General features: G+C 34.7%; 2 long non-coding RNA genes across 2 annotated transcripts in view; both read right to left on the reverse strand.

Annotated features, from left to right (window-relative positions):
* LOC141565712 (uncharacterized) overlaps positions 1 to 4,619 on the reverse strand; it is a 154,436-nt gene extending 149,817 nt beyond the window's left edge. Inside the window, exon 1 of the long non-coding RNA XR_012489100.1 lies at positions 4,311 to 4,619. This is a non-coding gene — a long non-coding RNA (uncharacterized LOC141565712). The remainder of the gene's footprint in view (positions 1 to 4,310) is intronic.
* A 4,709-nt stretch (positions 4,620 to 9,328) lies between these two features.
* Positions 9,329 to 15,174, reverse strand: LOC141541087 (uncharacterized). Its single transcript, XR_012481650.1, has 3 exons — positions 15,088 to 15,174; positions 9,714 to 9,780; positions 9,329 to 9,456 (listed from the first exon to the last, which is right to left on the reverse strand). It is a non-coding gene; the product is annotated as an uncharacterized LOC141541087 (long non-coding RNA).
* Between the last annotated feature and the right edge of the window lie 1,644 nt (positions 15,175 to 16,818).

The raw sequence follows: 16,818 nt of genomic DNA on the forward strand, positions 1-16,818 counted from the left end.
TAGTCTCTGGACTGAAAACTAGGCTGAACAGCTTGTGTGCTTGAGGCTTGGGGATATTTGTAGGAATCAGGAAGAGGAAAGAGGATGTTCCAAGCTAGGATGAAGAGTAGTTGTTAGTGGGTTGGAATTGGAATCAGAATTCTGAGATTAATTGGCTATGTGACTTAGTAAATGAGTTAACCTTTCTTGAGATTCCATTATCTCTAAAATGGGGATCAAAAAATATTTATAGTAAGTTCTCACATAGTTGGTCTTAGATACAAATAAGATATTGCATGCAAAGTGTTTTGCAAACTTGAAAATGCTACATAAAATACTTATTATAATGAAAAAATAGAATCTAGCTTCACATGCAATTGGAATGTAGTAATTCAATTTAACCTTCGAAAAAAGCTTCTGATTATTATGACACATACAAAAACCTCCCTTGAAGCAACTGAGAATTTCTAGGCTTCAGATCACCAATTATGATCTCATAAGGGAGAATAAAATAGGGTGGTGACATAAAAGGAGTAGACAACTGAAATCAAGTAATCAGAAACCTTAGAGCTGGAAAATTGTACTGAGCTGCATGTGCCAGAGGTCACTTGGGGTCTTGCTGTTTTATACATTGCATATGTATACAAAAAAGAATATATAAATAAACACACGCAAAAATATGTATGATTCTTGTGCAACAGCCTGGGAAGCCAGATCTCTGCATCTGTCTGCACGGCATGTTCACCCCAAACCAGGCCTAGGGGATGCCAGCACAGCTGCTTGAAAGGTGACAAGGTCATTTAAAAACTCATGTTGTTCTTTCGTGGGGGGAGATTTCCACAATGCTCAATTACTAGGTTTTTTTTTTTTCTTTCTTTCACAAAGCATCAGGATTTTCTTAGGGAGAAAAAGTAGAGGGAAAGAGCTAGCATGAATAGGGGCCTCCAAGTGGGAAAGCCATCTGAAAATCCAAGGGATTTAAAAAATTAAGGAGTATGCCATACCAACCTATTTTATGAGGAGAAAAAAAAAAGCTCTGGCTACAGTTTACTTAGGGTGTTGACTAAGGCAGGATGTTTGTGGTTCTCAAACTTGTGACTGGTGGTATGGAATTGGTTGTAACCCTCAAAAGCATAACATGCTATCCTTTGACTCATTATTAATGGGAGTTAGAAAGTGGATTAACAATCAAATACATAATTTAAACAGGGAGGTGGTACAATGGATTGAAAGTGAGCTCTCAGCTTCATGAGTTCAAATCTGGTCTCAGACTCTTAATAGCTCTGTAAACTTGGGTAAGGCACTTAAACCCTCTTTGCCTCAGTTTTTTGATCTGTAAAATGAGCTGAAGAAGAAAAGAGCAAACCACTTCAGTATTTTTGCCAAAAAAAATCCCAGATGTGATCATGAAGAATTAAATATGATTACAACCAACATACAATTTGACTTTTAAGACCATTGATTTCTACCATGTTAAATAAATCAGTTGAAAAATGAAAAAAAAAAAAAACTCAACCAAATTAATTTTTACAAATGTGTACTACACTATTTTTTTAAGCTATCATGGGCACAGTGAAAGACAAAATCATAAGGAAGGTAAAACAACAGAAAAAGATTGGCATTTTCACCAGGCAGAAAAAATCCCAGCTTTTATTTATTTCTTTTTATTACTTCTTTTTAAAATTTCTCATTGTATTGCATAAAAATACACACCCAGACCAATAGGAAGATAAAATAGGAAGGTACAGTGAGACCAGCCTCCAATGGATGGAAATTATTTAGTTTCCATACCGTCAGGTATGAAGCATTGGCTTTACACAGAAAAGATTTATATATTTTTAAAAAAGGAATTCTTCTGTTCTATATCAGTTCTATCTTGGAATCTATATCATGTTTTTTTTGTCAGCTAAAGCTGAGGGAAAAAAAAAAAGAAATGTCTTATGGTCTTCACTGCAGTCACAGAGGGTTATTACTCTTTTATTCTTAAACTTCATTTTCAGTTGACAAAACAAGACTCTTAACCTTGTTCACTTAGGTAATTTAAATTTCCCTGTATTTATATATATTGATCAAAGGGTAGCCTTGGGGTCTTGAGTCAGGTACTACACAGACATTTTTGGAACGTGGTAGCAATGGAAATGAATTATGTGACTACCTCTATGTATGGGTATGTGCAGGCTCATGCACAACTGAGTGTGTGTATACATATATACATATACACATATATGTGTGCTTGTATATACATTATATGAGTGTGTATATATATGCATATATACACATATAAATATATACAAAGGTATATGTGTATAAATGCCTTTTTCTCTTCTGACTTGTAACATTAAGAGATTTTTATTCTTTTTTAGAGTTCTGGGGACTTTCAGAAAATCCATGTTCTATGATTGATGACAATACTTCTCTCCCTACCTTTTATCTCATTACTGCTATTTAGGGCTGATTTCATGGATTTTTTAAAAATTTATTTTATTTTTAGTGAGATGGTGCCCCCCCCATCTTTATGATATTTTCTCTTAGAATTTTGGCAAGTATCAGAGTCCTTTTGCAAATGTAACATACCTTTAGTTCCAATTATTTTCACTTTGTTATTAATTTCTTTTCTTTTTGTTCCTGCTCTTCATTAAAAGCAAACAGGACAGGTCTAGATATTTCCCTTAAAGGTTTTAGCAGCTGGTCTTTAGTACCTAGCCACAGTTCAGAGTAACTATGATCACCTTTAGTGTGCTCACCTGAAGGCCATTAATTTATGCTATAACAATACAATAAAAAGATAATTGCACATGAAACTGCAAATATACTATGCATAACTTGCAACTTTTTTCAAATATATAACAAAACTATCATGTAAATTTCTTTTTTCCCCCCTATCTCCTTACCCCTGCTCTAGAGATAGCTATGATTATACAGAGCAAAATGGGCTTTATAAATGGAAAACGGAAGTTACCTTAATGTTGAAGTTTTTCAGGCCTTTCATTTTACAGATGAGAAAACTGATGTTCAGGGACGTAAAGTAAATTACCCTTATTCATGCAGATAATTAGTAGCAAAACTAGATTTAAACTCATGTCATTTGATTTTGACCTGATTTAGCACTCTTTATACTATATCACTCTAATATATTTATTTATTTATTTGTTGAGGGGGGGGAGGAAGAGAGAGAGAGAGAGAGAGAGAGAGAGAGAGAGAGAGAGAGAGAGAGAGAGAGAGAGAGAGAGAGAGAAAGTCAGTCAATAAGTCGAACCAGGTATTTGGTTATCTTTATTGAATTGTTGTTTTTCATTGACTTTACCATTATGACCACAACACTCTGAAACTTATATAGTACTTCTAAATTCTTAAAGCTCTTTAACTCCATCATTTCATTTGATCCTCACCTTACAAAGTACTATTTTGCAAATATGAAAACTGAAGTATAAAAGGAAATAAGTAACTGAGGTGGTAAGGTATCAAGGTCTTCCTAATTCCAGATCTAACCTTAAATCCATGCATATATGTATATGCGAATGTATACACACATATATGTATATATAACCATACATAGGCAACATATATAGAGAAAAATGTCCAACATTATTGTGATTTTATATGGGGCTTTCTTGGCAAAGATACTGTAATGATTTGACATTTCCTTTTCCAATGAATTAAAGCAAACAGAGCTAAGTGGCTTGCCCAGGGTCATATACCTAGTATGTATCTGAGATTGGATTTGAATTCATGCCTTCCTAACTGTAGGTCCCGTGTTCTATCCATTAATAGAAATATATTTATAATGCTATTAATGTTTTAATGGATTTAATTTCCTATGTAGATGTGGCTAAAAGCTCCAATGTCTAAGAGTCTGTTCCACATAGAAATGCTGCTTAATAAATCAGTGTCACAAATTCCATTTATGGTAGACACTAGGGTTGGATTATCTCCATCCAAGAGACTGGGCAAACTTCCACATTGCCAGGCCAATGGGCAGAGCTTCTGGAGAAAGGGTTTCCAGGGATTGTTGACATCATACTTGATAGTTACCAGTAGAGGGCTACTCCCTCTCTTCCTATTCCCTCTCCCCAAGAGCAGGTTGCTAGATAAAACCCTAAAGATTTTCCTCAATACCCCCATTCTGAAGGCAAAGGTTATATACACTAGTTCAAACAAATCCCCACTTCCATCCCCTAACTCATTTTGCTTTACAGATACATACTTGGTATAGGCTCTCTAGTTAAAATCTCAAAGTAAATTTTTAGTGAGATGGTGCCCCCACCCATCGTTATGATATTTTCTTATGGAATTTTGGAAAGTATCAGAGTCCTTTTGTAAATGTAACATACCTTTAATTCTAATTATTTTCACTCTCTGTTCTTTCTTTCTTTTCTTTCTGTTCCAGCTCTTCATTAACAGCAAATAGGACAACTCTAGATATTTCCCTTAAAGGCTTTAGCAGCTGGTCTTTAGTACCTAGCACAATTCAGAGTAACCACGATCACCTTTGGTGTGCTCTCCCGAAGGCCACTGATGCCGATCAGGCTGACGAAAGCTACAAATGACTTCCAGCTGAAGCAAAATGAGCTCTAATCCAACTGGCTCAATCCAGGAAAAGCTTCCTGTTGGCTCCTCAAATAGACCTACTGCCTTCAGACCAGGTCTTGGTAAGAGTTCAGGGAGTAGTAATGTACAGGATACGCCCTTCACATTCAACCACTGGAGAGGGGATTCAGCTAATTAAGTCCTCTATTGTCTTTCCAACACTAGACAGATGCATTCTCTGTCATTTTGGTATATAAATAGAGCTGGGAATGCCTCAATAGCCGGATGGTGAAACTAATTTTCCCTTCCACGTTGGGTTGCCAAGGCCTTGAAAACAAACCTTCTCACACATTTAGGAAGGCATATCCAAAGTTTAGTTGATGTTTCAGGTAAAGAATTACAATGATACTCATTTAGCAAATGACTAAAGTCAGAGTACTCTGCTAAGTACTTGCTTCTGATTTGAGTATATTATCTTGCCTGGAGTTTATTGGAGTGGTCATTCCTTTATTTTAGATTCCTTCCCATGAAGAACTGGAAAGAAGTGATGTTTGTATTTTATTCAAATAATTCCCCTGGGCCAACTTGGGGATTCTTAACTAGTTCAAGTACCAAAATTTTGTGTAATAGGACTGAGCTGGAAATCACTAAGTAGCCTTTGGACTTGGGTTCACAAACAGTTCTGCTTGACTTGCATAGTCCATGGGAGGGTCAGCTTCCAGCAGGACAAAGCAGAATGTTTGTAATGAATGAGTCAGGAGCCATTCATCAGCTTGGGTCCAGGGTCACACCTCTTTCCTGCTTTGGAAATAGAGTCAAAACTCATTTTTATTTCTCATAAGTGTATCTTGTCTCCCTAATTGGACTATGAACTCTGAAGGGGAAGAACTATATCCAATTTTTTTCAATTTAAGGGGGGGTGGGAATTTTCAGCTGATCAAGTAATACTAAACTATTAGAGACACAGACAAACTTGCTGACACTCATAGCCTCACAGGTTTTTGGATCATAAAGATCTGTAAGAATCCATAGAGATTATTTATTCTAGCCCAATTGTTTCAATGATGAAAACATGAAAATCAGACAAACTGATTTATTTTACTGATTTTATATATCTAGTAAGTATATGAGTAGAGATTTGAACCAAGGACCCATTACTCCAAATCCAATGGTCTTTGTAATATATTGCATTTCTGTTAATGTCAATTTTAATGTTGCTGGGAGATCAGACTTCTGTCCAGGGAACTCCTGGGTGAGGAAACTTCCTCTACCATTGTTTATTGGCATTTGCTTATACAATTATACTGTGATAGAGTTGTGGGATCTCTGAGGGATTAAAGTGCTTGTCTAGGATCACACCCCATAGGATGCCAGCAGAATTGAGCCCCCCCCCTTGACTCTCTGAACCTAATCTATCTACTGTTGCCTCTCTAATCATGTTGCTTTTTGTTCAGATTAATATGCATAGTGGTTATCCTCTTATTCCTAATTTATTCTCTAATTTATTATTCCTAATTTATCTTCTGTATATCTTGCTTACATGTTGTTTACATGTCATCTGCCCTATTAGACTGAGTCCCATGAGGGAAGACAATTTGCCTTTCTTTGTATCCCAAGTGATTAACATAGTGAGGTCACCTTTGTTGTTGTCTGTCATGTTCAACTCTGTGATCCTGTAAGAAATCTTGGCAAAGATAGTGAAGTGGTTTGCTATTTCCTTCTCCAATTTATTTTGTAGATGAAGAAACTGAGGTAAACAGGTTTAGATACTTGTCCAGGATCACACAGCTAGTGTATATGATGTAACTTATAAGTATCTGATGCCAGATTGAAATTCAAGATGAGTTTTTCTGACTCCAGACTTTGAAGTCTAGTCTTTTTACCACCTTGTTTTTTCCATTCACATAGTAGGAATTTAATAAATTCTCGTTGACTTGATTTTTGGACTAACTATTTATGGTTATTAATAATATAAATGATGATAACTCACAGTCACATAATGCATTATGGTTTACAAGGCACTTCTGTCCAAACAACTACATTTTATAAACGCATAAGATGAGATGGGTTCCATGTCTTAAAAAATAGCATTCAAAGCCAGGCTTCATGTTCCCAAATCCAGGGCTTTGTCTAAAAAAATGAGTGTTCTGGGGAGGTGGGGAGAAGAGAGAGAGAATAAGAGGGGCTGGGAAATGAGGAGGGAAAGGGAATTACAAATTCTTCTTGGTAAATATTCTAGACTCTAAATTAGATATGGATCAATAACTCTAGACCAGGAGATTCTCATTTTCTTTACCTGATAACATTCAAGTAGATCTATTGTAGTGTGTATATGAAGGTGAAGAATGGTCTGAGGCATGAAAGTAAACAGAGATAAAATCCTCAGAAAAATTTAGAGAATCATAAGATTTCAGATTTGGGAGAAACCTTAGAAATCATTGAACACAACTCTTTCAATTTACTGATGAGAAGAATTATTTCTAAAGACATGAAGTAGTTTACCAGGAGAATCCAGGCCGCATGACGCCCAGGACAAGATATACCACAAAAACATATGAACTAAAGGCAAATCCTATTTCTAGTGGGTCTTTAGTGCCTTCCTAACTTGGTTTGCATCTGAAGTAGTGACTTTTCCATGGATTCAGCCAGTGTAAATTATCCAAGTGAGAATGAATTTTTTTTTCTTTTTCAGTGGGAGAGCAGGTAGTGGTTACAAAATGGTGATTAAGACAATTGTCACCATTGTTTTCCTCATTAGACTCTTTTAATTCAATTAACTGATAAGTTAAATAAAACAATGACCAATCTGATCTCACAACTAGTTTACCTGAATTTTTACAAAATCAACCATTTTGGATTGTCCTAAGGATTTGTTGATTTTATATGATGTCACCTTAGCCTTTTTAGTATTCTAGTACTTTCAAAAGCTGTACAGTCTCTGGGGTTTCATATAAATGTCATTTAAAAATCCCAAAGAGGATTGGTTGGGAAGATGCTCAGTTCTTGGCTTTCTATTTCCCTCAGTAAAATTCTTCTTCAGATTTTTTTTTTAAAAAGAAGCTCTAAATTTTTCCTAGTGGAGCAAGAGGCTGACTGAATTTCAGGGCAAGCAGTGTACTTGGGATGGGGAAGACCTGACAATTTCTTGTTTATGAATGAAGCTTTATATTAAAACGTGGCAATCATGGGGAAGGGCACACCTAGTACCAATGTGATTTGAACCCCCACCTCCACCAATGACTGCCTTTCAAGCATTGCTCTTCCATACAAAAACAAACTAGGACTAGATTAAGTGCTGGGCACTCACATTACAAATGATGCTCGTAATCTGGATTTCTCATCATGGTGCTTCTGCCAAGTCAAGACTCCTGCCAAGGATGATTTAACTCTTTGGAGTGTCAAACTGACCTTGTGCCTTAGGGATGGGGATGAGAAGCAGCTTAATTGAATGAGTACTGTTTTCTTGAAAATGAAAATATTTGGAAATCTTTCAAGCACTTTCTTGATATATTTTCCCCTCATTCTCAATAATTAAAGTCTGTAGCATATACAAAAACACAGAGGCAATTGAAATTATGTGTGTTTGAGGCATGTAGAATTTTCAGATGTTAAATCAGGCAAATACTTTTAAGGAACATTTTACAGGTGGGTGGGAGGAGATGGAAAGCCATGGATTAGAAGGAATTAGACAGTAAAATGAAATAGGACTGTCCAGTCTTGTTAACTCTAGATTTCTATCTGAATATATTCTTTACTACCCCAAGAACAAGTCGCCTACAGTGACAGGACTGGGGAGCTCAGAATGAAATATTGTCCTAGGCCTGGATCAGCAAACTGGAGAGCATTTTAAAATAAAACCCTAAGTCCTCCTAAATATGAGTAAGTACAAGTAATGAGCTCTAAGTGCCTTCGTGTCACTGCACTGTTAGGCTGGTAAATATAATTGTTGTGTGGATAAAGGCACCAAATCTCTGTAGTCCTCATTAAGGTAATTAGGAGGGCTACCTAATCACTGCTGTGATTAAGATTTTCTCCCTTTATATGCTGGGGAGAATTGAATGCTGTGATTGTGGCTAAAAGGTTTGGTAAAATCCTATGGAAGCAGTTGGATATTTATAGTTTCTCATTATTGCTTTAAAAGGAGGGAAGGCGCCCAATATGCTTGAGCTCCGCCATGGGCTTCCTCTCAGTCAAAGCACTGATTGTTCTGTATAAAGGAACAGAATCACAAGAAGAGGCAAAGTTCCAGGCAAGAGATTACTAAGAATCTCTTCTTTGCCCAAATTGATCATTGCATGGGGAGGTGGGGAGGCTTCCCAGTCTCTTCTTTCAAGGCACAGTACCTGCCCTCTTTGACAGTAAAAGTGTTTCTGATGGTAGGGTGCCAGAAGGGGTGCTCAAATAGTAGAAAGGGTCTCTTTTGTTCTTGGTCTCCCTTGCATTATCCCGGGATGAGTAAGGCCATTAGAAATGGTCTTTCATCCACTTTGTACTTTTCTAAAAGCCTAATCATACATTATTTTGCACCATAATTATTGATGTATGAGTCAAAGGTCCCTGCAAGTTGGAAAGCTCAACAAGAAAAGGCACTTTGTGTTAGAGGCAACTAAGTGACTCAATGAATAGAATTATGAACCTAGAGTCAGGTAGATCTGAGTTCAAACCTGTCCTCAGTCAGATCAGGGACCTATGAGATCCATTCTCTTTGTACGAAGTAATTTTCTTGAAAATAAATTTATAAAATGGTCATCCAATAAGAGTGAACCCACTAGATAGATAAAACATTTATTATTATGCACAACTGACTGTGCTAAATATTAGAAATGCAAATCTATCTTTCAAATATTTCTTTTTAAAATGATTGTGCCAAGTACACAAATCAGAGGAAGGGCTACAGGGGCAGAGACATCTTCAGGGTGAGAATGCAGTTTATGTGGAGATAGAAAAGTCCTGGAAATCAGAAGCAGGGAGAAAAGAGAAATTAATAGGGATGACCTAAACTTTTCTGGAAATAATAGCACTGGGTAAGAATTTACCGAGAGGATGAGGGACCTTCTGAGGTTGCCCATTTTGCCTAATTATTAGGATTTTTTTCTTTGATCTCAAGCTTATATTTTTCTTTTTTTCTCAACTGCCACCTTCTCCTGTCCCATGGGATCAAGTAGAACTAGTCTGATCCCCTTGCTAAATGATAACCTTTTAAATACTTGAAGAATTCCATCATGTTCCCTGTCAAGGCTTGGACCTGAGACTGTCTGTCCCCTGGTGTTTTATCTGGAATTAGAATGAAACCAGCCACGTGTAATCTATCCAAGGGTTAACAAATGATTCACTTAACCATAGTAAGGAAAGGACATCCAGAGTAGGGCATCCAGAATAGTGATCCAAGATAAAGGAAAGATTTAGTTTCTCAAAGCCATTCATACTTCTGGTCTGTGAACTCAAACCACTTGTGTTCTGCCTATTTTATACTTAGGCAATCAGAAAGCTAAGTCAATATTTCAGTCTTTATCCCTTGAGCCAATTAAATTTTTAAGAGGTTTCAATATTTTTTTAAAGAAAAATTAGCCCAACTCACATGAGAAGAGTGAGCAACACATCTTTCCTAATTCTTTTTTTCTGAATTAAATATCTTCTGCTCCTTTACTGATTATTATATTCTATAAATATGGTCCTTCATTTTCTTTATATTCTTCCTCCAAGGCAATATAAAATCACATTAGCAAAAAGTATATCAAATTACATCATTTATACAAATGTGTATAAAATATTTGGCAAAGGGCCTGGCACGTAGTAGGTGCTTTAAAAATACTTGCTATTTTTCCCTTCACCTCCTCTACATTAGCTGATTTGATTACTATATTGTCCAAGATTGCTGATTCAATCAAATCAAATTGAACTGAATTTTCATTTGCCTGAATTTTCATAAATGAGAATCATGCTTGATATATTGCATATTAGTGTGTAGGTTTTATTCTTTTCATTCAATCACATATGAATTCTTCTGTCACATAATTATGAATCAAATAACATTGAGGTTCACTCCCACTTATCTCCAGACACACTTCAGGAAATACTTTCTTTTCAGAATTATTTGAATTTAAAATAGTACTGGGTTTGAAGTTACAAGATCTGGGTTCACAGCTCTCTTCTGTCACTTAGTACCTGTGTGTGTATGTGTGTGATCTTGTACAAAGTACTTTGCTTCTGTTGTATTCAGTTTCCTCATTTGCAAAATGAAGGACTAGATGACATCTGAATTCCTATGACTCAGTACCTGATACAATAACACATAAAAACAGAAGTCTATATTTCCAGGTAAACCTGGCATTTATTAATACATTCATTTACTCATCTATTCATTGGGAATTTATAAGGTGCTAGCAAAGGATCTTGGTGTAAAAGTAAGCTAATAGAGGAGAGATGTTATATAAACTGTACCCCCCTCCAGTTCATCACTCACTTTTAAGATCATCATACTTTTGCTAGACAATTTTTTTTCATTTCTCTCCTACTATGAGTTGCAATATGTTTTCAGGTTATAAGTCAAATATAGTGTTCAGAAGATGAAATCATCTTCTATAACCTGGCCTGCTCCCACTATATCTAGAATACTGTGTTCAGAATTGGATATCACATGTTAAGAAAAATATTGACTAACTGGAACATTTCCAAAGGAGAACAATTAGAAGGAGAAGGAAACTAAAGACTAACTCATACAAGTTTCAGTTGAAAGAACTGGGGCATTTAACCTGAAGAAGAAAAGAGTTGGGGTGACTTTTTTCATCTAAAGGGCTATGATATAAAAGAGAGAATGAATTTATTCTGCTTGATTTCAGAAGATAGAACTATCAAGAATGGGTACAAATTCCAGTTAAACATCTTAGCTTAATGAAGCCATGTAAGGGAGTTTTTGTATATGAGAACAATAGGGAGCAAGTTTGGAAAGTTAGAATGCTACCAGGTTGATGGAGTGTCTTAAATGCTAGCCTGAGTAAATTGGATTTATTACTCTACAGAAACATTTAAGTTTCTTAAGATATGAAAATCAGAACAATTCTGATGCCTTTGTAATAAGAAAATTATTCTGAAAATTTTGTATAGGAATGGATTCCGTAGAAAAAGACATCAGTCTTTTTTTATCTTTTTTTATCTTTTTTATCTGGTCAGGAAGACCAGATAAAAGGTGGTATCCATTGTTCAGGTGTGAAGTTAAAAATTCCATCAAGTTATGGCAATGGATTAGCCATTAAGGAATGGACACCAAGTAATGTGTTAAGGAAGCAGAATTGTTGATATGTACTAGAAGGTAAAGGAAAGATAGGTACAATGATGACTTCAAGGTTTGCAATGATGGCAACTCCTAGCAAAAGGGAAATCATTGAGGAAAAGATTATGAATTTGTTTTAGATACTTCAGAGCCATCAAGATACAAATGTCTCATAGGAAGTTGAAAATGTTGGATTAATGCCCAAGGGAAAGAAAATAATTTGAAATGTGTATATGGAAATCATTTGAATTGGATAATATTATAAAGAAAGATAACATTTAGAAAAAGAAGAGAGTTGAGTACAGAGTTTTGATGGATTTCCATGCTTAAAAGGCATGAAGAAATAGGAGACAGTGAAAAAATAGGGTGGGAATATAACTGGAGATCTGGAAAGAGAACAATTTGATAGCATTAAAGGATTGTATGTATTTAGGATTGGAAGAAACTTTTAGAGATTAACAAATCCAATTCCTAATTTTACAGATGAGGAAAATGAAGCATAGAAAGGTGAAATAACTTGCTTGGGGTCTCATAATTAATCTCTTTGCCTCAATTTATATATATATATATATATATATATATACATATATATATATGTATATATATATATATAATGAGATGTATTATGTCTATTTTGTTGTGAGGATCAAATGAGTTGATATTTTTTAAGTGTTTAGAATGGTGCCTGGCACACTATAGGCACTATCTATGTAAATGCTAGCTATTCTTGTTTTAAATCAAATACAGAAACCAAACAAAAATAGTAGAATATAACAAAACATCCTTTCTGAACTCAATTGCTAAAGTAACATTTTTCTTTCCCTTATTTTATTTTCATTAACACACTTTTTGTAATGAATAGTTTATATATTTACTACTTCTTTTTTCTCTGTTCTTACTTGCTCATCACTTTACTATATGTCTTCCTCCCCTACTATTTGACTGGAGTTGCTTTCTCAAAGTTAACTGCCTTCTCAATCTCTTTGTTGCAGTTAACACCATTGATAACTCCTTCTTTATTACTATTTTCTTCCTTTGGAATCAATGATATAATGCAGCAGTTTCCACATTTTTTCTTGAAAACCCCTTTTAACAACAATAGCAAATGTATTGTAAGACCCTAGGATAATTTAACATACTACTTATTATATTTTAGATATATTCATTAAATGTGTATAATAACTGCAATGATAGCCTTTACTTAAAAACTCCAAATTTATGTCATAGAATTATGATTACAAAATTTAAAATTTTTCTAATTATGAAAAGATCCCTAAATATACTTCCATATAATATTTTATTTTTAAAGTAGAATTGATGTGAGAAGATGAACAACCAGAAAGGGAGAGATGAAAATGCAAGACAGGGTGAGGATGACTGAAAGAACAAAATCCCACAGAGCATGGGAATGTATGATATCTTTAGCACTGGTAGGAGAGTTATATTTGGCAAGAAAGAAGTATGTTCTATCTCATAGACAATAGCTCAGGAGGAAAGAAAGTATGTTATAGAGAACTTTTGAGACAGATATGAGGGAAATGGAGGGTGCTGATGTTTATTGGCCTCCATTTTAGGAGGAAAGCAGGAAGTGAAGTCAGCTGCTGAAAATGAGAGGAGTCACAGTTTTGAATAGGGAACTTGAGAAATCTATTAAGGGGTGCCCAGCATTCTTTTCTATTTGGTAACACAAAACCTTTAATGACCTCATGTGTTTTTCCTACCAGGAACTATTTTCATTTCAGAAGTGAACTGATGGAGAAAGAATGGTAAATGCAATCAATAAAATAGTCAATGAGCAACCATGTATTAAACATGTACATACCAAGCACTAAAGATACTCTGCTCAAAAAACTCCAGGATAGAATTAAAGTCCTCTGTTTGTCATTTAGAGGTCTTCACAATCTGTCTCCTTTCTCCCTTTTTAGATATTTTTGTATGTTGCTCCTCTCTATGCACTGTTCTAGGTGACACAATTCCTGGCATTTATTAATAATTAATAACATGTGTATTAACTGATTGAATGACTGAAATTAAAGAATAAAACTACCCTATTATCATATAGTTGGCCTTTTAATGGAAGTAATGGGTGAGAGAATTAGTGGTGGTAGTTGTTGGAGAAAATTGGTACTTAACAGAGAAGTTTCCTTATTCCAATGGAGCATACTCACTGCTGTTATAGATGCCTTTCAGGCATCTGTTGCTCTAAAATTTTGATATTGAACCATAGAGTTAGCTGGCTTAGTTGCTGCATCCTGATGTATTAGGAAAATATATGAGATCAAGGGAGAGAGTTTAGAGAGAAAATAGAAAAGGTAGAATGGTGAGCATTTTGGAAAATGTCTTTTTTTATTGGTTTGTGAAGAGGAATGGGAGATAGTGATATGGGACATTTTCTGGGCAATGACAAGTTTATTTTTTAGGGATTTGTCTTCTAAACTGCCCAACATTAAGTCTTCCTATTATACAGCGAATGATTGGCTACCATTTTGTTGTTGATTATATCTCTGAGATCTTCCTTGTTGAGAAAGGAGGAAATAGAGCTGACACAACATGCATTATGACCAGGATTAGATTCTTACTAGTGATAATTTCCATCTTGTGTGGTTCAGTCACTTTATTCTGCATTTCAATTCTAATACTAATAATAATGTAAAGGAATGAAGGAAAAACAAAGAAAAATGAAATGATATAATAACTTTCCTGGCTTCCTTGTTCTGATTTTATGCTCAAGTTCAATGTGGAGCTGTACCTTCTTTACTCACATGAGCATAACAAATAACTCTTTACAACAAAAATATTTTATACAATAAAGTTTAATTCTTGCTTTCTTTTATAACTAACTGATTCTGGTTGGGAGAAGAAAACAAATGAATAGGGACTTTGAAACTATCACTGCTCTTTTTCCTAATTGATTTAAAAACATGACTTCTGGATTTGACTTTCAGGCTATTGACATTGGACATGACACTCATTGGGGGGCCCCTAATTCTATTAATCAAATTTTGGTTTCCATTTGGGAGATGGTATCTTCTTTACACCCTTATAGAATGATTGACCTTTTCAATATAATTCAATAAATGTGATTAAAAATTGACTATGTGGAAAGCAAAGTTCTAGGCATGGGGGAAAATGGAAGGAGAAACAAAACAGTCAATATACAAATGGTGTTTATAATCTCTGACATATAAACAAGTAGCTATAATGTTAAAAATGGCATAAAAAGGGGATATCTTTGCATTTGAGGGAAGGCAGGGAAAATCTGAATACATATTAGAATGATGACTGGGAAAGTTAGACATAGAGTATCTTACCTTTTTAATCTCAAGAGTAAGGGCAAGCCAGATAGAGAAGGCAGTGACTTTACTCCAAGCAAAGTAGAGTGGGTATTCCTTGGGAATCCTGCCTTCAAATAGTCAATCAGTTAATTAGAAAGCACTTAACCAAGTTCTTATTACATGTTAAACAATATTCTTAGTGCAGGAAGATCAAGAAAGACAAAAAATCCTTGCCCTTAAGAAGCTCATATTTTAAAGGGGGATATAATATAATATAATATCTAGAAACATAAACAATGTGTATCTATGCATATATGTATAATATATGCATATATGTATAAGACATACATATGTATGTGTGTGCATATATTCAAATAGATAGATGTACTATATTCATTTCACGCAAATGACTTTTTCAAATGCCTTTGTATTGTATTTCTCTCATGCCTGGAATGCATTCCCTTCCTTACTTCCACCTTTTTGATTTTCTAATCTCCTATAAAAATCTACTTTTTACATGAAGCTTTACTTGATCCCCCCAAGCTTGTGTCTCCTCTTCAAAATTATCTTGTATCTATTTTGTATATGCATTTTCTTCCCAATTAAGTGTATGGTCTTTGGGGCAAGAACTGTAATTTTTGTCTTTGTATGCCCAGCAACTAATAGAATGCTTAAAACTTAGTAGATCTTTAATAATTGCTTGTTGATTGATTGGCCTGCCCATATATACCAAAATATTCATAATAGCACTCTTTATAATAGCAAAAAATAAAAACAAAGCAAATGATCATAAATTGGGGAATGCCTGAAAAAAATGTGACATGAATATATTGGAGCTAAATAAGTGACAAGTGTGTGAAATTCAGAGAAATATGGGAAGTATAAAGTGTTATATCATGAAAGAAGCAAACCAAATTAGCAATATGTAAAATATCTAGACCAATGTAAATGAAATGATCACACATATGTACACCCATACAGATGCTGAACATTTAGCTACAGAAAAAATCAGTAGCACTTTCAAAGAATGAATAATTAGTTAACCATCTTGCTTCACAGTAGAAAGTTTGTGCTTCTGTGTATATATGGGGAGGCTATTTGGACAAAATATTACATACATTGTTAGATTCAATTAATATTCCAAGCAAAGTAGAGTGGGTATTCCTTGGGAATCCTACCTTCAAATAGTCAATCAGTTAGTTAGAAAGCACTTAACCAAGTTCTTATTATATATTAAACAATATTAAATTAAAAAGAATGAGATGATAGGGAATAATGATACGAAGCATCAATAAAACAGCTAAATATACACTACATATGTGTATGTATTCAGTCATCTAAAAAAAAATTAACTATCCAGTAATTTAGTTGGCTAGTCAACTTATTCAAAATAGTTGGTAATAAATTCACAGACTTAGTTGTATAGGGCAGAGGTGGGGGGCAAGTATAGAAATATTTTATTTAAATTGTCAGTTTGTTTGCAGGTAAAATTTATAGATAACACCTATGTGTGAGCATATGGTTATAAACCTAGATGATTGATTTTTAGGTTATGATCATATTACATCCCCATAATTATCCATTTTCACTAGATCAAAAGACTTATAGAAGATTGATTGGTGTTGGAACAAAAGCCTCAGGAACGAACCCATCAGTATTAGAATTGAGAGGTCATTATTTTGAAAATGCATCTTGGGTTTTTGTACCTCCTTCTGGGCTTTTACTTATCCAGCTAGAAGCAGAGCTGACAAGGCAGTTTTGCTCAGA

The sequence above is a fragment of the Sminthopsis crassicaudata genome, chromosome 4 (genome assembly GCF_048593235.1).
Source record: "Sminthopsis crassicaudata isolate SCR6 chromosome 4, ASM4859323v1, whole genome shotgun sequence".
NCBI lineage: Eukaryota > Metazoa > Chordata > Mammalia > Dasyuromorphia > Dasyuridae > Sminthopsis > Sminthopsis crassicaudata.